The 27,529-nt window shown below is 37.7% G+C and overlaps 1 long non-coding RNA gene across 1 annotated transcript; it reads right to left on the reverse strand.

Moving 5' to 3' along the window:
* Window positions 1-232: 232 nt before the first annotated feature.
* LOC124595568 lies at window positions 233-27,231 on the reverse strand. Its single transcript, XR_006978225.1, has 3 exons — window positions 26,622-27,231; window positions 6,441-6,956; window positions 233-626 (listed from the first exon to the last, which is right to left on the reverse strand). It is a non-coding gene; the product is annotated as an uncharacterized LOC124595568 (long non-coding RNA).
* Between the last annotated feature and the right edge of the window lie 298 nt (window positions 27,232-27,529).

Consider the following 27,529-nt stretch of genomic DNA (forward strand, 5'->3'; position numbering starts at 1 on the left):
ATGACATAGTGAATATACACAGTGCATTGAAATGAAGCAGTGGGCCAACTCGCTTCAAAACCTGGACATAATACAAAAATGGTTATAAAATAGTACAAAACTGTGTTCTTGTTATATTTTTGGGATTGCTGATAATGAATCTGATGTTGTAACTAGAAAATTCAAAATGGCAGTTACAATATGGAAGATTGAAATTATAAATTTAGCAGATGTGGGTAAACTTTGGGTATAAGGTCTCTTCAGGTCACTGATAATGAATTAGAAGTCACAATTGCTGTTTTGAAATGTTTTATTTGATCATGTACATTTTTCAATCCAAATCATAGTCACACTTGTCATTTGTGTTACTATCGCTGTTAGAAGAGTCGCTATTGAATTGTCCACTGTGAGATGGTTCGAAAAGCAGATCTGTTACCTCAGGTGGCATCAGTTTGTCTTCTTCAAGTGTCATTTTCTTTAAGCTTGAGATGAGTGGATCCAAAGACGCCTGAAGTCATGTGTCATTTTCTCATGGGAATTTTGCCATAAAATCTTCTTGGTAACACCAGATATCATTATTCCAAGTTTCCAGCACATATTTAGATGCTCAACGAATTGGCAATGGGGCAGCTTTTATTATGACATATCTGTGAATGAAGACTATGTAGAATTATGTTGGCGCTGAGTACAGTGGTATAAATTCATATACCATTTGGCCATCTTAAAGCAGTAGGTTTTATATTTCAGTATTATTGGCACATTCACTTGACATTGTCTGCATGATCACTTTGCTCTCAACCATAAACTCCTCACAATTCACCAAAATTTGTGCAGTTAAGGGTACAACACCAAAAAAGTGACTAATAGTATTACCATCATTTGTCGTGCACGATCCCTGTTTTGAAAAGTCAATCAGCAAACGGAAATTGTATTTGAAGTTCATTTTAATTTTCACTTTTCATACTGTGACAGCAGGACCTGGTGAAGATCACCTCTAGATGTGAGGAATAAAAGAGGAGCAGATGTTGGTAGTGACCACTACCTTATGCTGGCAACAATCCATCTAAAAATAGCTGCATGCAAGAGACATTGCAGGCAGAAGAGGATTAATTTTAATTTTTGAAAGTTGGACATTACAAAAGTCTGAGAGGAGCATTTGATCCAGCTGAAAAATCGTTTTGAAGTGCTTAGCAGAGGTATCAGAGAGAACAACATTGAGTGTCAATGAGATTCAGTGTAAACAACCTATGCACAGACTCCTAAAGAAATTCGTGGAACAAAGGACCACAGCAGACAAGACTGGATCTCTGGTCATACTTGGGATGCAATACAGCAGAGGATGATGGCAGGACTCCAGCTAAATTGCACACAGACAAGGGAAGTAAAATAAGAAATTCAACAGGAACTCTGCATATTAAGTAGGATGGTGAAGAGGAGTTTCAGAAAAGAAAAGAGAGCCTTCATCAATAATCTTTCAGCTCAGGCAGAGGCAGCACCCAACAGAGGTGATATCAAGATACTATATGACATCACAAGGAAAATGTCAAATAAGAAATTTGGGGGTGATATGCAAATCAAGTACAAGAAGGAAAACTATTCACAACTCGAGAAGATAATGTGCACAGGTGTAAACAACATGTTGAGAATATTCTGAACTATGAAAGTACAGAAGAAAATGTAACTCAACTGAATGTGGACAGGGAATGACTCCGACAAGATATGTCAATAAATGTAGATCCCTCTATAACAGCAGAAATTGTACACCCACTCCTGACGGCTATATGGATGAATGAAACATATGTTATAGTACTGAGTGATTGGAAGAGAGGCTTGCTCATTAAGCTCGCCAGGAAAGAATACCTGCAGTGTGTGAGTTTGCTATAATTGGAGAGGCTTCACCCTGCTGTCAATCCCAAGCAAGATCTTCTCATGAATAATCCTAAATAGGATAAAAGAATATCTGGACAAGGAAATAAGAAGAGAACATGCAGGATTCAGGGAAGGTTGCTCTTACATTGACCAGATAAATATCTTGAGAATAATGGCTGAACATTCATATGAATATCAGTTGCCACTTTACAAGCTGTTTGTAGACTTTGAAAAGGCCTTTGACAGTGTAATTAGAACAACAATATGGAACTCACTCCATAATTTTGGAATTCCCAAGAAAATAATTGCTCTTGTCAAGTGCATATATGGAAATGGCACACGCCAAGTTCAACAAGGTCTGCTTTCAGATTCAATAGCAATGAAAGCAGGAGTTAAACAAGGCTGCATGCTCTCACCAATATATTTAACATAGTACTGAATCTTGTAATGATGCAAGCAATGTATTACATGAGAGGAACAAAATGGAGCAATGGAACACATAGAAGACCTAGATTTTGCAGATGACCTTTGCCTTCTATCTCACAGCCTCAATGACATGAAAGAGAAATTAGAAGATCTGAAATCTGTGGCAAAGAAAGTCAGTTTGAAAGTTAATGCCCAAAAAACAAAAGACATGTGGGCAAATGATAACAACATCACAGACCTTAAGCTTGAGAGCCAGGTAATCGAAAGGGTCAATAAGTTTTGCTACCTTGGAAGACTGATTCTACCATGTGGTGGTACAACAGAGGACATTAACAGCCTCATCAACAAAGCAAAAGGCGCTTTCACAATTCTTCACTCTATCTGGAGGTTGAAGGAAATAGCATTGAGGACCAAAATGCACATATTTGAAAGTAATATAAAATCTGTGCTTCTATATTGACCTGAGATGTGGAAAGTGACAAAGCAGCTAATCCATAAGTTGCAGATATTCAGCAACACATGTCTTAGGAACATCATGGGGGTACGGTGGCCAAATGTAATCACTAACAAAACACTCTGGGAAACAGCCAACCAGAAGCCAATTGAGCTGCAAATAAAAACCAGAAAGTGGCGATAGTTAGGACATACACTTAGGAGACCAAATGAACATATTACGAAGGAAGCACTTTATCAGATCCTGCAGGAACGACGGAGGTGAGGCAGGCCCAAAATGATGCGGAGATGATCAGTTGAAGCAGATAGTCAACAACAAGGAATAGGGTGGGAAGAAGTGAAAATGCTGGCAGTAGACAGAACAAGAAAGCAATCATTTGTTGCAGCTCTATGCTCCACATGAGGAGTCAAAGGAATTAATAATAATCAGTATATTGTGACATACTGTTTCTGCTCCACAGATGACGCCTACAATGTTTCCTCCAATTTGTCATTGCTGTTCTTATAAGCTAAGTATAAACTGGGCCATGAACCTTATGCAGACATGGAGTGAAGATTCCCCAAGACTAGTGTTTGCAGAATTGATCTCTTTATCACGAGTGAATCAATGTTATTAACTTGTTTCGTTTATTTCTTACAAATATAACAATGTTGAGCTGATCAAATGTCTGTTATAGCATATTTCACTTTGCTGTTGACTACAGTCAAAAACAACTGATATTTAAGCACTATATTTCTGTAACTGACAACAGTATGGAACAGAACAAGAAATTCAGGCTGGTTTCGAAGATATTCTTGTTTCTCAGTGTGGATATTTCAGAGATTCTTTCAAAACTTGCAGCCTCAGCAATCTGCAAAAACACATCAATTGTGGCTTTACGTTTCTCCAAATAACATTTTTATTGCTTTTGTCAGACATCACAGTAAGATCCAAAGGTACAACTGAAATGAAGAAAACACCTGCATGGTTGCTGTTCTTGTTGCAGTAGATCTGTCAAAGCCCTACAAACTGAGGTACAAACATCAAGAAAGTCAGAATCTATAATATCACATTAATTTAGTTTTTTGCCCCATCAGTCAACTTCTCTGAAAGACAGTCCAGCAGTGCCTGCAGTTGCATTTGAACTGTAGTTCCAGTTACAATGTTAGTAGATAACAAATGTTTATAGCTGACAAGATTTAGGCACACTGTGGATACATGGACATCTGGACATATGATGGTTCTTATATGCAGTATCTCATACAATGAGATTGGTTCCCTTAGTCATTTTACTGGAGATAATGGTTTCTCTGTATCTTTATATTCCTTCTGGTATTTGGCCATTCACCCCAATGAATTTGTTGTAATCACTTTGGAAAAGCTGGAGGCTGTAGGGACACCATTCACACGAAGACTCATTTACTTGGCATACACCAACTTTGCTGTGCTGTACATTGATCTGAGTTTCTCCATCTTACGATACTTTGTTTGTTCAGTAGTATCATCAAATGGGGATTAATGCTGACCAGATGTCTTCCTTTAATTCCTTTGTCTAGGCAACAGTGCCATGGCTAAGAAATTCTATAGTGCAATATTAATGTTACCACACTAGTATAAAACACAAAGCATTTATATGAATGATAATATGAATATAGACAGTGCTCAACACAGAGGTAATACAACTACTGTTTACTGGCAACATCAAGTTTGTCACATTTCTGTTTAACGCTGGTTCCACCTCACCCACAAGTTCAACAAAATAAATTGCACTTGATTGTCATTAGCAGCAGTCAGATGAAATGAACTATGGACTGCCTACATCCTCAGGACAATTTTGACTGTATGGCTGTGACATGACTGCAAGTTCCTGCTGCCCGAGAAGGTCAAATATTTGAACAGAATTTGGCTTAAAATGACCATTTGGAGAGCAACCATGACATGCATAATTTTTATTTAATTGTCTTAACCACACAGCTTTTTGAACAGCATTACCAGTTTCAACTGTGCAGTAAACATCTTCAGATTCTACATTAAAAGCACAAGAAAGTACATTACTCACTAATATAGTAAGAGATTAAAAACAGATAACAGAGGTTATAATAAAAACAATATACCTCACATTCTGCTGCACTGCAGCAAAGTCATAACGTGTAAAAATAACACAAGTAAAAACCACCATGCATGCATTTAGGAAGCAAAGTGATCCTAGAGGTTGTCGGCACATACATAATGTACAGATAATTATACATGTGATTAAAGGAAATTCATTTAAAAATACAGGTCTTCAAAATATTCCCAGTTGAATATAAGAAAGCAAGGTTTTTTTAAAAATGTTATCCATATGGAAATGTATTGGGGTTCTCACATTTTAAACTGGTCAGAATTTAACAAAATGTTCAAAATAAAAATCGACAAGAGAAAACATTCTAAAATTTAATACATGGTCAGGGCTCTAAAATCAGTTTTATAGAGGAGTTATACTTATAAAGGGCTTTGTTACTTATAAAGGACTGTATTACTTACTTTCATAATCAAAATATAAACTGAAATATGAGAAACAGAACAGAATGCATGTTCTTGAAGTTAATTTTACCTTCTTCCTTTATAAGACTGACTTTAGAGCCTTGACTATGTAATGAGTTTCAGAATGATTTCTGTAATCACTTTTTATTTTAAACATTTTGTTAAATTCTGAGCAATTCAAACTGTCAGAAGATGAGTATATTTTCGCATAGATAAGCATTTTTTAAAAACTCTTGCTTTCTTATATTTAACTGAGAATGTTATAATGAACTGTTCTTGTAAATTAATTACCTTTTATTCACTTGTGTTATTATCTTTGTTATATATGCATCAACGGCATCTAGGATTGCCTTACATCCTATGTGTAGCTGGTTATACATGCGTGGCCATTTTGACTCATTTTCTTTTTACATATTATGAGTTGCTGCAGTGCAGCACATTGAGAAATATACTTTTCTTATTACAACCTCCATCATTTGTTTTTAATCTCTTACTATATTAATAAGTAATGTCTTTCTTTTAGTTCTATTGGGAAATTCAAAGATGGCTAGCGCACAGCTGAAACCAGTAATTCTAAACAAAATGCACTGTGATCAAGATAATTAAATAAAAATAATAATCAAATATTTGCCTAGGTGTGCGGTTTTTTGAATGGGGAATGATGCTGAAAAAGAAATCATTCAAAATGTTCATCACAGAAGTATCTACAGTACAGTGTTTGTTGATTAATGTTCAATTCAGTAAACAAACAATTGTTTAATTGATTGTTAATGAATTTATTAATTATTATGCATTATTGCACAAGAATTTTCACAATACTGCACAATAATTGTCAATCTTGTGACACTGCCACATGAGAGAAAATGACTGTCCACCAAAAAAACCCACATTAGCACACAGGTATATTTCATCTCATTAACTATACTAGTAAAGTGGTAGGAGAGCCATTTACAAGTGTGGTGCCACACAAATGAAATATTTAACCAAGGATTTCAGATTATATTGGTAGCAGTTTAGTTTTTATTTATTTATTAAATTAAATTATTTATTTTTTAAATTATTTATTTATTAAATTAAATCAGATTATATTGGTAGCAGTTTAGTTTTTATTTATTTATTAAATAAAAACTAAACTGCTACCAATATAATCTGAAATCCTTGGTTAAGTTGATATACACCATTACACTAGTTAAAAATGTCATAAACATACCTTCTGAAGTGCTAGCAATCTTATTTTATCCTGACAACTGTGCAAGATCACAAGTGCTAGCAATCTTATTTTATCCTGACAACTGGGCAGGATCACTCTTGTATATTAAACAGGCCTCCCGAACAAAATCTGAAAAATATGTCATCAGATTTACTGTTTATCGGCAACTGTCAAGACCCTTTTCATATTGACTTGTGACTGGAATGCCACTGCAGCATTGGATGAGTATGTACCAGTCAATAAGCTTCTGTGGGGCTAAAGTCAGAATGTGCATCTTTTTCTATTTCTGTTCTCTCCATGTTTGGTTTGGTAGTGTCATCAAATGGACACTGATTCTGATGGCTTCCTTTCATTCCTTTGTCTGGGCAGCATTTCAATGGCTTTGTCATTCTGTTGTTGACGGCAAGATTAATCAACCATGCCCATTGCATATCACACCGCTGACAGTGAAATTATGGGAATCCAACCAGGGCAGTGCCAATGTGAATGTGCGACTCTGTGGCACAGCTCTGCTACCTGCGGTTTTCAAGAGGAGAAGAACAGAACAGAACTGACTAGACCTGCAACTGAATCATGCATTATAACTATAAACTTTACATATGACGTTTTCCTATACATCTTTAAAATAGCAACAACAGGCTGTCAGGATTCTCTAATACACAAAAGCTGAATGAACACTTTTTTTGTTGAACTTGTACGTCTTCTCAATTTGTAGTGAATATAAGGAAAAGCTCAAACATAATTTAGAACATTCTTCTATATTTGCAGGAGTCTAAAACCTAATACAGAATCACTTAACTTCTTCTGTTACTAACACGCTCATGTATGAAATAAGAGATAAGAATCTGGATGAAGTGATCATTGTCTATAATTTCTCAAAGGTCTCATGAGTACTTCACTATTTCTACCATGATGTTTAACCACTAGTTCACTTGTCAAATGAATTCAGTGCCAATGCAAGTTATAGCAATGTTTTCAAAAACTGCAGAATTTTTTCTCTCACTTTGAATGGTCTTGCTACTTTTTTTTCCAAAGTCATCTAAAAGGAGTTGGGCCCTAGATGAAGAAGTAAGGAAATGATTGTCTTAAGCTGCCACACAGTGGAGTGTTGCCTTTAATTTGGTGAAAATATGTCAAAGATTTGATGAATCAGTGATTAATATTAAACAAATAATACCTCATATTGTAGCTAACTTGTTTAGTTTAGTTTAGTTATGTCATGTCCCATAGATCATTTTCACGATTGTTTTATCTATATGATGTGGAACAAGTCAGATTACAAGATATATATACACACATGAATAGTGATAATACATTACTGTTACTGAAATTTTTAGTTCTACACGTGCAATTACATTTACAGGTAAGATTTTTTGTTGTTGAAAGTGTTGTCCAAAAGAAATGAGTTTAAGCTAGATTTAAAACTTGATCTGCTACCTGCCAGACACTTTATGTTGTTGGGCAAATGATCAAAGATTTTTGTTGCTGAATAATGTACTCCTTTTTGAGCAACTGACAGCTTTAATAATGGATAGCAAAGGTCATTTTTCCCTCTAGTGTTGTACATATGAACATCACTGTTCTTCGCTAATTGAGATGGATTATTTGTAACGAATTTCATTAGTGAATATATGTACTCTGGTGGTGCAGTTAAACTACCTAACTCCTTGAATAGGTGCCTACATGACGTCCTTGTGTGAACACCACTAATTGTTCTCACTGCTCTCTTTTGTGCAATCAATATTTTATGTCTAAGTGGTGAGTTACCCCAGAAAACTATTCCATAAGACATTATTGAGTGGGAATATGCAAAGTATGTTCGGAGGCTGATATGTTTATTACCAAGACTAGCGATTATACACTCCTGGAAATGGAAAAAAGAACACATTGACACCGGTGTGTCAGACCCACCATACTTGCTCCGGACACTGCGAGAGGGCTGTACAAGCAATGATCACATGCACGGCACAGCGGACACACCAGGAACCACGGTGTTGGCCGTCGAATGGCGCTAGCTGCGCAGCATTTGTGCACCGCCGCCGTCAGTGTCAGCCAGTTTGCCGTGGCATACGGAGCTCCATCGCAGTCTTTTAACACTGGTAGCATGCCGCGACAGCGTGGACATGAACCGTATGTGCAGTTGACGGACTTTGAGCGAGGGCGTATAGTGGGCATGCGGGAGGCCGGGTGGACGTACCGCCGAATTGCTCAACACGTGGGGCGTGAGGTCTCCACAGTACATCGATGTTGTCGCCAGTGGTCAGCGGAAGGTGCACGTGCCCATCGACCTGGGACCGGACCGCAGCGACGCACGGATGCACGCCAAGACCGTAGGATCCTACGCAGTGCCGTAGGGGACCGCACCGCCACTTCCCAGCAAATTAGGGACACTGTTGCTCCTGGGGTATCGGCGAGGACCATTCGCAACCATCTCCATGAAGCTGGGCTACGGTCCCGCACACCGTTAGGCCATCTTCCGCTCACGCCCCAACATCGTGCAGCCCGCCTCCAGTGGTGTCGCGACGGGCATGAATGGAGGGACGAATGGAGACGTGTCGTCTTCAGCGATGAGAGTCGCTTCTGCCTTGGTGCCAATGATGGTCGTATGTGTGTTTGGCGCCGTGCAGGTGAGTGCCACAATCAGGACTGCATATGACCAAGGCACACAGGGCCAACACCCGGCATCATGGTGTGGGGAGCAATCTCCTACACTGGCCGTACACCACTAGTGATCGTCGAGGGGACACTGAATAGTGCACGGTACATCCAAACCGTCATCGAACCCATCGTTCTACCATTCCTAGACCGGCAAGGGAACTTGCTGTTCCAACAGGACAATGCACGTCCGCATGTATCCCGTGCCACCCAACGTGCTCTAGAAGGTGTAAGTCAACTACCCTGGCCAGCAAGATCTCCGGATCTGTCCCCCATTGAGGATGTTCGGGACTGGATGAAGCGTCGTCTCACGCGGTCTGCACGTCCAGCACGAACGCTGGTCCAACTGAGGCGCCAGGTGGAAATGGCATGGCAAGCTGTTCCACAGGACTACATCCAGCATCTCTACGATCGTCTCCATGGGAGAATAGCAGCCTGCATTGCTGCGAAAGGTGGATATACACTGTACTAGTGCCGACATTGTGCATGCTCTGTTGCCTGTGTCTATGTGCCTGTGGTTCTGTCAGTGTGATCATGTGATGTATCTGACCCCAGGAATGTGTCAATAAAGTTTCCCCTTCCTAGGACAATGAATTCACGGTGTTCTTATTTCAATTTCCAGGAGTGTATGAAGTACGAAAGAAGCTGAACTTGTTGTCATCAATGTGAACACCCAAAAGTTTGGAGAAATCTACCCTCTTAACTGAGCCCTGTTCATATGCTGCATCAATTGTCAGTATGACTCTATTCGGTGTACAGAACTGGGTATAGTGAGTTTTTTCAAAATTAAGGGAGAATTCATTTTCTGAGAACCACTTAATAATTCATTGAAAAACGTCCTTAAAAACATCTTCAGCTGCTCTTTCTGGATTTATTATAACACTCATATCATCTGCAAAAAGTACTAGTTCTGCTTGCTGAATGTTATTCCCATGAGTAAGGAACAGCAGAGGACCCAAAATTGAACCCTGTGGGACTCCCTTTGTGATAACTTCCCATTCACTAAAATTTACCACCCTCTCAACATTATTTGTGTTATTCAGCACAACCTTTTGCTTTCTGTTCGTTAAGTATGATTCAAACCAGCCTTCAATTCCATAAAACCTGAGTTTTTCTAGGAGTGCGACATGATCCACACAGTCAAACGCATTGGAGAGATCACAAAAAAAAAAAACCAACTGGTGATAATTTTTTATTTAGGGCTTGTACTATCTAATGGGTAAATGTGTAGATAGCATTTTCAGTTCAGTAGCCCTTCCGGAACCCGAACTGTGACATGAGTAAATGTACTCTTGAGTACATAACTTTTTTGAATATTTTAGCAATGAGACTGGTGTATAATTATTTAAGTCATTCTTGTCCCCTTTCTTATGAAGAGGTTTGACAATTGCGTATTTCAATCCGTCTGGAAAACTACCCTGTGCTAGCGAAGCACTACATATATCACTAAGGACTCCACTTATTAAATTAGAACAACACTTCAAAATTCTGTTGGAGACTCCATCAACACCACACGAGCTCTTGTTTTTCAGTATATTTATAATTCGCTTAATTTCAGTGGGGGATGTTGGTGCTATTTCTAAAGGCCTTAAGTCCTGGGGAATGACATTATTAACATATTTTTTAGCTTCCTCAACTGAACCCTTTAACCCTATTTTTGCTGATACATTCAGAAAGTGATTGTTAAAAATACTTGCAAGTTGTGAATTATTACTCACAGCATCATCATTTAGCTTTATTGCTATGGTATACTGTGCAGTGTGAGGCTGTCCTGTCTCCCATTTGACAATATTCCATATAGCTTTAATCTTATTATCCGCATTATTAATTTCTCTCAGAATACATAAGATTCTCGACTTCTTAATGACTTTCCTTAAAATATTATGGTATCTTTTGTAGTAAGCAAGTAACATCGGATCCTGACTTATTCTGGCCAGCCCATATATTTCCCTCTTCCTCTTACACGATATCTTAATTCCCTTAGTAATCCTTGGCTTTCATGATTTGTAATGGTTTTTTGGATAACATTTCAGGAAAGCAACTCTCAAGTATTGAGACAAATTTATGGTGGAATAAATTGAAATTGGCATCAGCACCAGTTTCTGTGTATACTTCATCCCATTCTACCTCTTCTAGGTTGCTCTTAAAACTCTGTACCCTGTTCGAATCGATAAGCCTCCCTGCCTTGTATGAGCCTGTAAGGTGCTGTATGTGTTTGATTGGGATGAAAAAACCTCTACTGCTGCTTGTGGATTTGAAATCATGATGCAAGTAATTTCATTCAACATGCTTTTGCTGATGTTTTACCTCTCAATGACACCTCATTTGATATATTGCAAGCCAGAGCATATGACATTAGGTAATGCATAACAAAAACTGATGAATCCCAAGAAATAGTGAAAACCAAATTTGACATATTTGAAAGAATAGGGGAAAGAGTAATTCATGGGAAAAATATGGATGAATCATTAACTAAATGTACTAGATATGGTGCTGCAGCCAGTTTGGAAACAAGCATTGTAAGAATCTACTGTAAAATTTTGGATAATGTGCTGGGGTTGTTATCAGATAGATTCAGTAGCTTCAACTCTGTTATTTCTGGAACTTTTAAAGGTATATAACTTTGATTGGTATAAACAGTGTTACCCAGAACTTGCAAACTATCGCTAACAGATTGCTATGGATCTCTTTTGTTTTTCTTTATTTACGGTCATGGCTAGTAGTTGTGTATATTTTCAGAGAAATGTCACACAAAAATGTTGGTGATTTATTGAATTTTGTTGTTAAATGGACTCCAGATTGCATACTGTGAAATTGTAAAACTCTTTCAACTTATTTTGAGTATGTCTACATCCATTGCCTCAGTTGTGAGAAGCTTTTCAGCCATAAAAAGGATAAAAAACTATTTATGTATTGGTAGTTCAAAAATTCAGAAACAGCTTACAAACTTAACTCTGTGGCAACTATTGATAGTCCACCAAGCCTCTACGATGATGAACGTTATGATCTTTGGACTTCAGTCTGTGCTACGCTGTTGTGATGTACACTTGTGCTCTCATGCGTACGGTTTATTCAGACAATAAGGTTCACATCGTCTCTTATAGTTGGGTGACTTCTCTTACCTCCTACGGGTGTAGAGATAAATATCCATACTGTTGACAGCAGATATATATATTACTGTGGTGTACAGTTGACTCCTAACTCCCTGTTTATGCACCAGATGTTGATTGTGAAGCACACACGCAATCAACAGTGCGAGTATCAGTTCTCTGTGCTCATGTACGTTCTTTCGATACCAGCCAACATGTGTCTAATCTTACCGTGACTGCACCGCCATGGCAAGAACCTCTTGCAATTGTGCCATTGCACACTGCAATATATGCCAAATGCCAAGCTCTTTCTCATTTCTACACATCCACCACCTTCATCAGTTCATCACCCACAACAGGCAGTAGACATTTATTATGCACAGATGCCACAGTGTCACATCCGCTGCCCGAGCAATTTCTCATGAACTTTCCATCTTATCTTTCAACAACCATGTTTGTCCCATCTCTGTCAGTCAGTTCCACTTCCACACTTGCCGCATCATGTAGCACATGTGGCTAATGCTTCATCTGCCCTTCCATGGGGACCTTGGGACCTCAGGCGACACATCACACTGATCTCCTTCCTTTCATGGTGTTCTCAATCAAGATTTCTCACCCTCTGCTTGGGAGATATCATCACAACTACCACATCACCAGCTCTCTTCCATTGTACATTGAGTCAACCAACATCCATGCAGCACATCCCAGCATTCAGATTCCCCAAGTTACCACAGGTCCAAAAGTAAAATCCTTGGTGGACAATGTTCTCAAAATACACAGCATCCTAAACGATGATACTTGATCCATATGCATCATCAGCCACATTCATGACCATACTGACCTCATTAGCAACCCTGTTTTGAGCCCTCCTTCACAACCCAAACATGCTACTGCGAAGCTGATCGCCATCAGAGCTGTCCCAACACCTCCGAGTACAGGTTGGCCGTGCGTTCATGTCAGACATCACCCTTTGCACATTATGGCTTGTTAAGGTACTACATGATCTCTCACTTCAGCTGCTCTCAAACTCAGTGCCCTCCACAGCTAAACTCGGGCTGGCAGATGAGACACATAGAATCACTCATCATTAGCTCTTCTGCAGAAACAGTTTACCCTCCTCCCCCTCCCCCCCCCTCCCCCCCCCCCCCCCACCCATCTCATATGTGCTTGGCTGGCAGAAGTCACGCCAGAGCTCACACAATGCAGCAGAACACCCTGCTGCCACCTGGTAACTGGTCACTAACACTACCTGCAACAGTTGTCACACCATCAACACCACCTGCCAACCAACACCCGATCTTATGGCAGGTCTCCAGAAAAACACAACAAATGGCACAGAGGAAAAATGCCTTACTTCCCGCCCTCTCTATCCAATTTGTTGGTTTCATACCACCTTCGGTGATGCAGCAAGGAACTATTATCCTCCCTGTGTGTGGCACCCAAACTCTACATGCAGGCTGGTCTAGGTGCCTCGGGTCACAACAATGCTAAAAGATGCTATTAAGTGCAACTGTCATCAAGCAAGATGGGCTCTCCTAGCAGAAGAGTTTGAATCTTAGATCGCATTATCAACCTTCATTTCTTCATAGACACCACAGTGGATTCCTGTCTCATTCCCACCCCTTGTGCCCCCATGCATTTGCCCTTCATACTGACAACCATTTGCACATCAACATCTATGGTGTGGTTGAACTTTGGCCCCAACTTATACTGGACGTGCAGTTACCCTGGACTTTTCATGTAATCCCATCTTTCACATTGAGGACTTCACCTGACTATTTAATGGAGGGTGAGTGTTCAGTGCTATTGACTGTCCCAAGGCATACCGTCAGATCCCTGCGTGCAAAGGTAACATCCCTAAAATAGAAATAATTACAATATTCAGCTTATTCGCATATTGTTTATGCCTTATGGACTCAAGAATGCAGCTCAAACTTGGCAAAATTTCATTGGCTCTGTTTTGTTTATCCTAGTTTATTGCCATGCTTAACTCAACGAGGTGCTCCACTGAGGAGCATGAAAAACACATATCTCAAGTTCTGTCTACTCTCAACAATAATGGTATGAAAATTAATCACGATAAGCCACACTTGAGCTGCATGAGTGTTACTTTCCTCCATCACACTGTCACCACCGAGAGTATCTACCCAATGTCTGATCATGTCTCGCATATCCCTGACCTCCCATTACCCATGGCCTACCGTAAATTGTGCTGTTTTCTTGGAATGGCGAACTTCTTTTGAAGATGTTGGCCACATGCCACCTCTCTCCAGGCACCTCCGACGGATGCTTTGGCTGGCGAAAAACCTCTGGGACACATAAGATATTGTGGTCAGACAAAATGATACAAGCATATGACGCACTTAAGACTGTGCTTTTGAATGCTGCTATGTTTGCACAGCTGCTGTGTGATACACATATCTCCATCACAGCTGACACAAGTGACACATTGAATGGTGCAGCTGTACAGAAAGGTGTTGGCGATACAACACAACCCCTCCAGTTCTTCTCGAGGAAACTCACTGCTCCTCAGTGCAAATGGTCAGCATTCAACCATAAACTTTTCGCAGTCTAGAATGCCATGAGGTTCTTCTGTGAGGACATTGAAGGCTGCAAGGTCACAATTTTTACTGACCATAAGCCTCTCATGAACTCTATACACAGCCCCCCACAGTACCTCACCCACAGAGATTCTGACTCATGGACTTTATTAGTTAGTATACTGTACCACTGACATTTAGCACATCAGGGGGCCAGACAATGTGTTAGCTGACTACCTGTTGTGAGTGATCTCAGTTTTTTCCTCTTTGGACTTGGATAAACTACCTTGTCTGCATACAGACAATCCTGAAAATCAAAAACTGCAACAAGGCTCTAATTTGACACTGTCCTGGGTGTCCTCTCCCATCCAATACTGTGTGGTATCTCAAATTGTAAGTTCCACTTCCTTGTTCTGGCCCCTCTATGACAGACACTTTTCTTGGCTATCCATGATCTCACACACCCAGACATTAAGGCTACAAAATGTCTCATAATGGAGCATTTTGTTTGGCCCAACATCAAGAATGACTGCTGCTCTCAGACATGTGCATGTACACCATGTCTATCGACTAAGGTCAGATGCCACATTTAATCTCCACTGGGAAACTTTGGCATACCAAAGGATGATTTTTCACTTCTACATGGATTTTGCATTTTGGATGCCCTATGTCCATCGTCACTGACCAGGGATGCCAATTTGAGTCCCTACTCTTTGCCAAATTATGCTCTCTGTGTGGTGTTGACTAGTTCCATACAGCTGCATACCAACCGTAGAACAACAGACTGGTCAAACATTGGCAGTTCTCTTAAAGCGGCTCTCATGTGCCACAGCTGTTCCTGGTCAGAGGCCCTACCACTGTCTTAGCATTTGTTCAGCTCACAAAGATGACCTGAACTCTTCCCTTACTGATATCCTCTATGGCATGCCATTAGTGCTACCTGATGAGTTTGTCAAGGACACCTCTCACCTCAGGATGAGCTCTTAGTTCTAGTTGAGGATGAGCTCCTTGTTCTATTTGAGCACGTCCACTCACACATGGCAAATATACATATACCAACACCGCGTCCCCACACCCTGCTATGAGTGTTCTTACAAGGCAACTTGGCACATTGTGAGTTTGTGCTGCTATGCGATGACACCATTCATGCATCTCTTCAACCACCATACTCTGTCCCACTTAGGGTCTTTGGCTGTGTGGATAAACCAACTGACATTCTTCTCAACAGGAAACATTAGACAGTCTCCTTAAACAGTGCAAAACCTGCCAAAGAATGAGGAACCTTCTAAAATCACAAATGCAGGTGCAGTACAGACAGATGAGCCCTTCAACAATTACTCCTCCCAGTGCTCTATTCCCCCATTGTGTCCCCTGACACTAGTGCTTCATGTGACACATGAAGAAATGAATTGTGTACTTTTGTCACCCCCCCCCCCCCTCCCACCCTCACCTTCCACTACTGTGGTCTTCACCATTGATATGCTCAACTTCTGTGTTGAGGACATGTATCTTCAACTTGGTGACAGAGTGATCTTCATGTTCGTTGCTTCTCCTCGTTCTCTTGACATCTCACCCACCATTCACATCACCCTTCTATGTTCATTTCAGTTACTGAGAGACACCGATGAGGACACATCGTGGCCGCCATCGATGGATGCGACAGGGTCGCCATTACTGTTCAGTTACTGGTGCATCGACAGGATCAAGTGCATGCACAAGAGATCCCTCTTCCCCATGGAGGCTGATACAGCATGGAATGTGATACAAAAATGGTTACATAAATATTGTTTTCATGGAAAAATAAATGAAATGATACAAATAAACAATATTGGCTATAGTTTTGTTGATTACTCTGAAACTACATTATCCAAAGTATTCCTACGATGTTTCCTGTTTCAAATATGAGTACATTATTTTTGTCAATATATAATACAGCAGGCCAAATAAACACTTTGTTTACATTGTTAATCTGGTTTTGTTTTATGAATTACAGTAATTAAAAGGTAACTAGATATTGTTATGTTAGCCAATGGCATAGCAAGGTGACAATGTGATAAATAGAATTGTTACAGGATTCAAACATTATAATTACAGTACATTTAGTATCTTCTTTGTTTCTCAATTGTTTGTAAATGAGGAGCCCTAATTGCAATTAAATGAATTAACAATACATGTTCCTACCAACGGATCAAAGTAATATTGGTGAGTACTTTGACACAAGGTTGTTGATGCAAAATTATTTGTATGAGTGCTGCTTGGTGATAAAACAGTCATACAGTCCAAATCAGCTCCAAATCATATGAAAAATCAGCTGTTGCGTTTCAATCTCCCCCCACAAAAAAGTACTGTACAACAATAGGTTGGACAAAACTTTTGCAGGTTATCCATGAAACAGCAACTTAAGCATTCACACATATGACAGTACATACAAAACAAACAATACATCTTCTAATAGCAACAGATCAGTGAACCAGTAATACTGTGTGTAGAAGAAAAGTTTTTCAACTTTGTTTTATGTACTACAAAATTAGCCATTTTTTTTGAGACAACTAATTTTTCAGCAGTGTTGGAACATGACTGACAAAACTAACATCTGTCCTAACTTCCATTTTGCAGAAGGCAAGCACAACTCTTATCTCAATTTCCACTTCAAGCAGTTCCCTAGATTGTGCTATACAAACAGTCAACTTACATTATATCATTTCTCTATGTTTACTGTAATCTCAGTCTAAGAACCATTAATCTCTCCTCATTGCTAAAAGCACATACAATTGGCTATCAATATTTACCCTACATAGATATTTTTTTCCACACACACCATAAAGCTTAATGGAAACTGGGTCATGAGATTTCAACTTAAGTTTGCATTGATAATTTTTCACTCTACCTGTTCTCTCATCATAATTTCTCTTTATCATTTGCACTCAAAACTTAGGTTTCCCATATCTTTTTGCTATGACTTCACTGTAAGAGTCATTAGTTATTTCTCCATCACAAAATCCTTCGCCTTCCTCATAGTACCTATCCTCTGTCACCAAATTCCTCTGACCTCTAACCTGACTACTAGTATTAATATTTGTCATCACAATATCTGTCTCCCCAGAAATTTCTATCTTAGAATCAGTAAATGATTATTTAACTCATTGCAATTAAAATTAACTTTTGTCTTGGCAATCCAGTCCATTACTGGTATTAAACATTAATTCAAATCCTCAATCACTAAACATCCCAGTAGACAAGAAACACCATCTATTTTGAAAAATAATAAAAGTTGTCCCCGTAGACAAGAAACACCATCTATTTTGAAAAATAATAAAAGTTGTCTGGTGATCACTTCAGTACTTTTTCCCGTGCCTCCTTCCATTTTGACTCCCGTTACAGGTAACTCACCGAGTTCACCCCATCTTTTGTTCTATGTCTTACCTTTTTTGCTGCTCCACAAATCAGGTTTTGATTGTCAACCAGGCAATTATCTCTCCAATTACCAGTCTGAACACAAATATACAGATTCTCTCATATATTATTATTATCACTGTTTCCATATTCATACAACAAAGCTTCTTCTATCTCTCTGAAACCTATGCCTTTTCCTTTCTCTACAGATTATCCATTTTCCACAGGCTGTAAGCTTTCCAAAACTACATTGTAATCTAATGGTTCTTCATTAGGCTCAAAAGTCACCTCCCACTCTGGATGTATGTCCTGACAAATTCCCTTCAAATCATCATGCATTATACTACCATCGACATAAATAAAGTGTACACAGTAACCGATGATTCCGTCGCCATTTCAAGTTTTCCAACACATTCTGGGTGTACCGGTAACGCAAACCATAGCGCAATCATTTTGTCGTCTTTAGTAAGAAATTCTCCTGCCGTGCTCCAAAAAATGGTAGGCCTATCTACAAAAGATCAGATCGGGCACCATCTGAAAGAAAAGCCTGTTATTAAGCAAAATGTGGAACCTACACAACAGAGTCCATGTAAAATAAAGTGTGCAGATATTGTAAATAGTGTTTCTTCTTCAGTAATAGCTCAAAAAAACAAATTCGATATCCTACTACAAAACGGTGGTCATTGTGAAAAACAAACTTCTGCTGCACACAATAAATTTGCTCCCAAGACCGCAAAGTTAACACAGGTTCATAGTTATCAAAAAAGGTTACCGAATGTGCAAAAACAGAATATATCTACACAGCAAAAACACGTTTCAAAACCTTCTAGCCCCAAAACTGTGATAAACAAAAAAAATTGTGTGCTTGGTGACAGTCATGGACGTGGAATTTCAGCACTATTGAAAGATAAATGTAATTTAATGGTAACAGGTTTTGTGAAGCCAGGAGCGCAGTTTTGTGAGGTAAATAAACTAACAAACTCTACTGATGTATCTCACTTACGTAATTGTGATTTTGTCGTGCTTCTAGGTGGTTCAAACGATATATATAGGAATGAAACAAAAGGGTTTGCAAAAGAAATGAAGGAATGCTTAAACAACCTATTACATACAAAGTGAAACTAATATATTTAATAAACTATTTATATATAACTATTACATACAAATGTACTCGATGTTAACATTCCTCATTGTTATGATTTGCCTTCCTGGTCCTGCGTCAACCAAGAAATTTACATTGCAAACAAACTGATATCAGAAATATGTTCTACATTTCATAACGTAGAGATAATTGATACATACAATTTAGGAAGAAGATTTCATACAGCTCATGGACTACATTTAAATATGTTAGGAAAAGACCAAATAGTAGAAAAACTCCGAAATCATATCCTGAAGAAATCAGCCCCAAGTATCAAGATCGCCAAACAACCACAAATTACAAAATGGTTTAGTCCAAAAACAGAAGCTTTGATGGAAGCAGAACTGTGTCAACCACTCAAAACCATCTCTGCTACTGAAAATTGCGTGCAAGAAGCCACACACATAAAATAAAATCTCGGCCAATTTTTTAGGGTAAGTTCTGTGTCAGAAATACCTTTAGAAAAGAAATTAATTAAACCCTTAACTGAAAAGTCACAAAGTCCATCATTTCTTGTATTACACCATAATGTCCAGTCATTCAGAAATAAGATTCAAATGCTGGAAGTGTTACTTCAGTCTCAAATAAATCCAGATGTAATATGTATTACCGAACACTGGCTGTCTAAAGAAGAAATTCAGTCAACCTCTATTCCAAGGTACTCATTAACAAGCTTTTATTGTAGGAATTTCTCCACACATGGCGGTACTGCTATATTTGTAAAGGACCAGATAAAATTCAGTGAGGTAGGCCTAAATGAACAGATTGCATTATCTGAAGATAAGGAATTTGAGCTTTCTATGGTTAAGCTGCCTGAACTAAACTATATAATTATAAATGTATACAGAGCATCAAGTAGTAATATTCCAAATTTAATGACCAAATTAGAAGTTCTGCTGAATAGTGTCAGCTCATTAAATATAAGAATAATACTTTGTGGCGATTTTAACATTGATTTATCAAAAAACAGTAATGCTAAACTTGATTTGTTAAACATGACCAAATCCTTTAATATGATCCCCACAACACACTCTCCAACAAGATCAACAGAGCATACTGATTCAATAATTGATCAAATCTTCATAACTGATACTGGTTACAAATTCACTGGCGAAGTACTGAGCATGGGATACAGTGACCATGATGCTCAGCTACTGAGCGTTCACATCAAAAATAGTAAAATCAGCCCCAAAAAAGTATTTCAACGAAGAAACTTTTCAGATGATAATATTAGGATTTTTAACTTCCTATTAGCTAAGGAAAATTGGGACAGTGTTTACATGCAAACAACTGTTGATAATATGTTCTTAAGCTTCCAGAACACCTTCCTTTATTACTTTAATACAGCATTTCCTTTTGAAACAAAAACTTCAAGCAATCAAAATAGAAAGTCATGGGTAACAAAAGGAATCAAAATTTCTAGTGAGAGAAACAGATTTCTCCAATATTGCTCCAGAAAATACATAGTCACTGAAGAATTTTCTGACTATTGTAAAGCCTACAAAAAAACTTATCTTAGAGTGATTATACAGGCAAAACATTTATGGAATGACAATTTCATAAGAAACTCTTCAAACAAAATGAAAGCTATGTGGAAAGTTATTAAAAAAGAAACTTGTAGTTAAACACCTATAAAGGAAAACCTTTCTCTAATGTACCTGACCTCATATTAAAGGTGTGTGCTCCCCATATAGTAAAGCCATTATCAACCATCTACAACCAATCATTAAAAACTGGCAATTTTCCAGATACTCTCAAAATAGCTAAGGTCTCACCATTACTAAAGAAAGGTTCCCCTGATTTAGTATCCAATTATAGACCATTATCCATATTAAGCATCTTTTCAAAAATCCTGGAAAAACTTTTTTATGACAGGCTTATAAATTTCATAAAAAACCACGCACCAATCAGCATTCAACAACATGGTTTTAGTAAATCTTTATCCACCCAGACAGCAATTTTTGAACTGTTGGACCACATACTGAAATCAATTGACCAACATAATATAGCTGCAGGTATCTTCTTAGATCTCTCTAAAGCCTTTGATGTACTAGATCATAAAATACTGCTTGCTAAATTGGAAAGAAGAGGAATAAGAGGTGTGGCTCACAACTGGCTATGCTCTTACCTACAAAACCGCAGACAGAAGGTATCACTTCAATACGATATTAATATACAGAATAAAATAAATAACACAGTTTTCCTCTCGGAGGAAAGAACAATAAGATATGGTGTTCCCCAGGGTTCTGTTCTAGGGCCATTACGTTTCCTCATTTACATAGATGATCTTGTTGAACATATGAGCCCACAAAAAACTATCCTGTTTGCTGATGATGCAAGCATAGTGTTGACTGGATCTAGCCCTCAATCCCTTCAGACAATATCCGATAACTCTATGAAAAAACTTTCTGAGTGGTTTAACAAATACGGCCTAATTGTTAATAGTGGGAAAACTGTATGTATCAACTTCCATCTAATTCCCAAATCCAATCAAAAAACTATCCAAGTAAAGTTAAATAATGATAAAATTGAAAATGTAAATGTAACAAAATTTTGGGTCTATGGGTCCAACAAAATTTAAACTGGGACACACGTATAAACAACTTATCAAACAAACTCTCATCATTGTGCTATGGACTAAGAACACTAAAATCTACTACAAGTAAATCCACAGTAATCCAAGAATATCATGCGCAGTTCCACTCATTGCTCTGCTATGGAATCATCTTTTGGGGAAATTCAACTCACAGCACAAATATATTTAAACTACAAAGAAGAGCACTGAGGATAATCTGTGGCCTCAAAAAGCTGGAATCCTGTAAATGTCAATTTATAAAACTTAATGTTCTAAGCATCCCATCCCTATTCATTGAAGAAACAATCCTATTCACCAGGGAATACCTCTCAAGAACAGGCAAATTAATCCAAAACAATGATATACACGCTCATTATACCAGAGGGCAATCTAATATCCATCAAATTTTTTCAAGGACATCATCATACCAAAAATATATAACTCATCTGGGTGTCGTATTACACAATAAAATTCCAGAACAAATAAAAACTGCTCCAGATCCAATATTTAAAAATAAACTAAAGGCATTTCTGACAAAGCACTGTTTCTATTCAGTACAAGAATTCCTGGAAATGAAAAATTATAAAGTTCCTTTGTAAAATACTGTGATTAGAGTAAAACGTTCTGTAGGCAAAATAATAACCTAATTTCTACTATACACAACTATGTTTCAGTTTCACTTCCCAAAATTTTTTAACTCGCTTTTTGAATGTACAAGTACACATTCTATTAGTATTAAAACTTAATTGTCTGTGAAATCTCAATGTTAATTTCATATTTAATGTAGTTTTTAAATGACATTGTCCTTCTGTTGTGTTTCCAGTTGACATTTTCACTATTCTGTAATCTCAGTGATTATTTGTGTAAATTTAAAGTAGCACTACATTGCCTACATGTTCCTTAGTTCCCCATGTAAATTGTTTGTATTCTCTGTATGTGAAGTTACTATATTCATCAATGAACAATTTTGTGTACATTTTTTAAATGGTAGTCCATTGCCTATTTTTTTTCTCCAAACTACATATTTGCTAAGAAAAATGACTTCTCCTATATCATGTGTACTTTGTACAATATGTGATCCACAGGATAAATAAATAAATACAAATACAAATACTAACTTTATCAAAATAATTACAAGTTATCTTTAAAATCTCAGCACTAATCACCTCACTTTGCATACTGACGGGTGGACCCTATTTTGCCAATATTAACTTGTGTAAGTAGATAATAATGTATTCTTCATTCTTCACTAAATCATTATCATTACCTAATATTGTGTTCTTATCATCACCTTTTATGTTGTTTAATCTCAACATAAATCATTCCACCTAATTCTTCAAAAAGCATAATTTCATCATCATTTTCAACAAGACCTGAGTCAAAACAAGGCCCCAGCAGTAGACAACATTCCATTGGAGCTACTGATGGCCTTGGGAGAGCCAGTCCTGACAAAACTCTACCATCTGGTGAGCAAGATATATGAGACAGGCGAAATGCCCTCAGACTTCAAGAAGAATATAATAATTCCAATCTCAAAGAAAGCAGGTGTTGACAGATGTGAAAATTACCAAACTACCAGTTTAATAAGTCACAACTGCAAAATACTAATGTGAATTCTTTACAGATGAATGGAAAAACTGGTTGAAGCCGACCTTGGAGAAGATCAGTTTGGATTCCGTAGAAATATTGAAACACATGAGGCAATACTGACTCTACGACTTATCTTAGAAGAAAGATTAAGGAAAGGCAAACCTACATTTCTAGCATTTGTAGACTTAGAGAAAGCTTCTGACAATGTTGACTGGAATACTCTCTTTCAAATTCTAAAGGTGGCAGGGGTAAAATACATGGAGCAAAATGCTATTTACAATTTGTACAGAAATCAGATGGCAGTTATGAGAGTCGAGGGCATGAAAGGGAAGCAGTGGTTGGGAAGGGAGTGAGACAGGGTTGTAGTCTCTCCCCGATGTTATTCAATCTGTACATTGAGCAAGCAGTAAAGGAAACAAAAGAAAAATTCGGAGTAGGTATTAAAATCCACGGAGAAGAAATAAAAACTTTGAGGTTCGCTGATGACATTGTAGTTCTGTCAGAGACAGCAAAGGTCTTGGAAGAGCAGTTGAACGGAATGGACAGTGTCTTGAAAGGAGGATGTAAGATGAACATCAACGAAAGCAAAATGAGGATAATGGAATGTAGTCAAATTAAGTCGGGTGATGCTGAGGGAATTAGATTAGGAAATGAGACACTTAAAGACTGATGATGGTCAAAGTAGAGAGGATATAAAATGTCGACTGGCAATGGCAAGGAAAGCGTTTCTGAAGAAGAGAAATTTGTTAACATTGAGTATAGATTTAAGTGTCAGGAAGTCGTTTCTCAAAGTATTTGTATGGAGTGTAACCATGTATGGAAGTGAAACATGGATGATAAATAGTTTGGACAAGAAGAGAACAGAAGCTTTCGAAATGTGGTGCCACAGAAGAATGCTGAAGATTGGATGGGTAGATCACATAACTAATGAGGAGGTATTGAATAGAATTGGGGAGAAGAGGAGTTTGTGGCACAACTTGACAAGAAGAAGGGACCGGTTGGTAGGACATGTTCTGAGGCATCAATGGATCACCAATTTAGCGTTGGAGGGCAGCGTGGAGGGTAAAAATCGTAAAGGGAGACCAAGAGATGAATACACTAAGCAGATTCAGAAGGATGTAGGTTGTTGCAAGTACTGGGAGATGAAGAAACTTTGACAGGACAGAATAGCATGGAGAGCTGCATCAAACCAGTCTCAGGACTGAAGACCACAACAACAACAACAACATTTCAACATCAGAAATGTCATTAATAGCACCATCACCCAAATCATCACCAATAACATCATTATTCACAGCAGAATCATGATCAACAACGACAACAACAACAATTTCATTACTCGTTATCCTTACAAGATCAAACCTATCACAGTTTTCATCATCAGTATCTTTAATCAATTCTCTGTTACAGCTACAAGGTTCATCAAATAAGTTGTTTCAAGACATCTTCATCAGGATCAGCTTCAGCCTTCTGCTTCCTATTTTGTTCCCCTTTTATCTCCTAATAGACCTTCACAAAATTCCCTGCCAAACACTATCATATTTATCTGGCAAGAACTATTATAATCTCTATTGTGGCACACCTCCTGAAAATTACCTCATCCTCTCCTAAAATTATTAGCTTGGTTTTGGTATCTATTTCATCTTGCCCCAAACCATTCTAAATTTGTGTCATCAAATACTCAGTCACTAGTTTTCCATTGCCTACTTCTTTGCTCATGACCACTTTTATCATTCCTATGTCTATCATTCCTAACATTATTTCTACTGACATCATCCCTTCACCTGTAATTCCAGTGATTATCTCTCCCATTACTATTATCATGGCAGTTGTTCCTTTTATCTTTTATTCTCTCTCTGCCTCCATTCTGATAAAATCCACGTTCTCTTTGTCTATCCCTTTGCCTCTTTTTTTCTTTTCCTCCTACTGTACTTTATGTGGCAATTACCTCTGTAATGCATCCATGTGATGGTTTATCTAAGTGTGCAAGTTTTTTTAAGTTGCTGTTCACAAAAGTCTTTCGTGGGAATGCTGCCTTCTCTGAAACATGACCCATCCAAAAATTCTGATCTGATCCTAGCTTGCATGGTTTCAGACCAAAATTTGTTCAAAAACATTTTGCAAATTCTCAAAAGTCATATCTGTACACATATTCTAATTAGGCCATGACAGTACCTCCCGATCTAAAAATTTCTTTCCAAATTTAATTTCGAGGATGTCTGACAAATGGTTAGTAAAATTATCCTTACGTTGGTAAATAAAGTCCACTGGATGGATTTTGTTTTCCCTGGGAAATTCTTTATGTTTGTACTATTCCAACTACTACAGTTGTTACTACAAAAAGAATTCTAGTTGCAACATTTTCTTCAATTTCATCTACTTTTACCACAGCACTTTAAATATTACCAACACATGCACCAACATCACCATTTACATCTGAAAATTCTTGTTAAATATTCTATTCGTTTCAGTCAATTTTCAATTAATACCGTCACTTTCATTTTTAATCATAGAATATAAGATTTTTAGGCTCCTGTCATTGCTCTCTACCTCACTGATCAATTTGTTTCCAGTCTTCTCAGTCTCATATTCTACAGAAGTATCACATATTTCAGATTTAGTATGCTCTGTGTTTACATATGTTTCAAAATAATTTAAATCTACTTCTAATACCTAAGTTATCTCTGCAGTTTTCTCTACCTGAACTTTGACATCATCTAAATCTTTTCTGATATGTGTATTTTAGTGCTTAATGTTACCACTCCAAGTTTTTATTGAAACAGTCTAATTTTTTCCCTTGTTGATCCAATTTTTTTCTAATTGCTCACTTTGTTTCAAGTTTTTTTCCCAGTCCTGCTGTCTAGGTTTCTGACTTTGTTTGCCTAATTTCTCCCTAACGAATTTCGCAAGCATATTAAAAAGACTGCTGCTATCGCCAACTATCTCCTCATGTCTGAAACTTTTAGTCAGTGAACAAATACTGTCTGAATCTCTATCTACTTCTTCCCTTCTGATTCTATGTCACTAACATTATATTTAACTAACTTTTTATTATCTTGTATAAAAATTTTCTACCTCCTCCATATCTTGATTTTCAACCCCATTGTCATCACACATCATGGAAATGTTATACAAAAAGCACACACACACACACACACAAAAACGCTCATTAAACAAAAATTTTTTCACACAGCCTACCAAACTGGCGATGTAGGAAAGATGAAATAATTGCAGATGGTGTACGTCGATTGTTGCGATGTCCAAGCTGATTGTAACTGTTGGTACTCACAGTTCCACAGTCGAATTACCTTGTTCTTGTAACTTTTTTGGTTCTACAATGTTTCAGTGTCCAATCCAAAATTTTGCTTTTCAAATAAAATGGTCTTTGAGTCTAGATGTTAAAAGTGGTACACCTGAAACTCACAAGTTGGCTTTAGCATTTTGGCATGAATTAAATCACTATCCCAGCTCATTCCACCATACTGTTGTGTAACCACCCAGCTGGGGATAAATGTTATCAACAGAAAATAATTCAAAGTAAATGTCATTATGAAATGTTAGTTCTGTTAATGGTAGGTGAAGTAAATGTTCCTAAAATTTTGTGGTAGTAACTCAGTTTGATCAAAATAATATACATTGACCATAACTTATTTTCATTTTGTTGGTTCATTGCATTTGATGTTCCTTGTAAGTTTCTTAAGAGAAAATGGGCCAAAGAACACTATGGTTCTCAACAGACGTGAAAAGTCTATTATTGTTTCTGGTGCACCATTTATGATGTCACAGAGTGCTGTTCAAGATCTTATATCATTCTGGGCCTTCCACATGATTGCTTGTAAGTCTTATATACTCATTTTAACAGCTGTGGTATTACGGTATTATGACATGTAGCACAGTCGATAATTACAATTATAGAAGTTGTTGATAATTATAGAGAATGTTATTATCCAGTGGTTACAAATGAAATGCATGGAATGTGATACAAAGCCATTACATGTCCATTGTTTTCGTGGAAAAATAAGTGAAATGATACAAATAAATAATGCTGGTTATATTTTTGTTAATTACTCTTTAACTACACTATCGCAAGTTTTCCTGCAATGTCT

Source organism: Schistocerca americana, chromosome 2 (genome assembly GCF_021461395.2).
Source record: "Schistocerca americana isolate TAMUIC-IGC-003095 chromosome 2, iqSchAmer2.1, whole genome shotgun sequence".
NCBI lineage: Eukaryota > Metazoa > Arthropoda > Insecta > Orthoptera > Acrididae > Schistocerca > Schistocerca americana.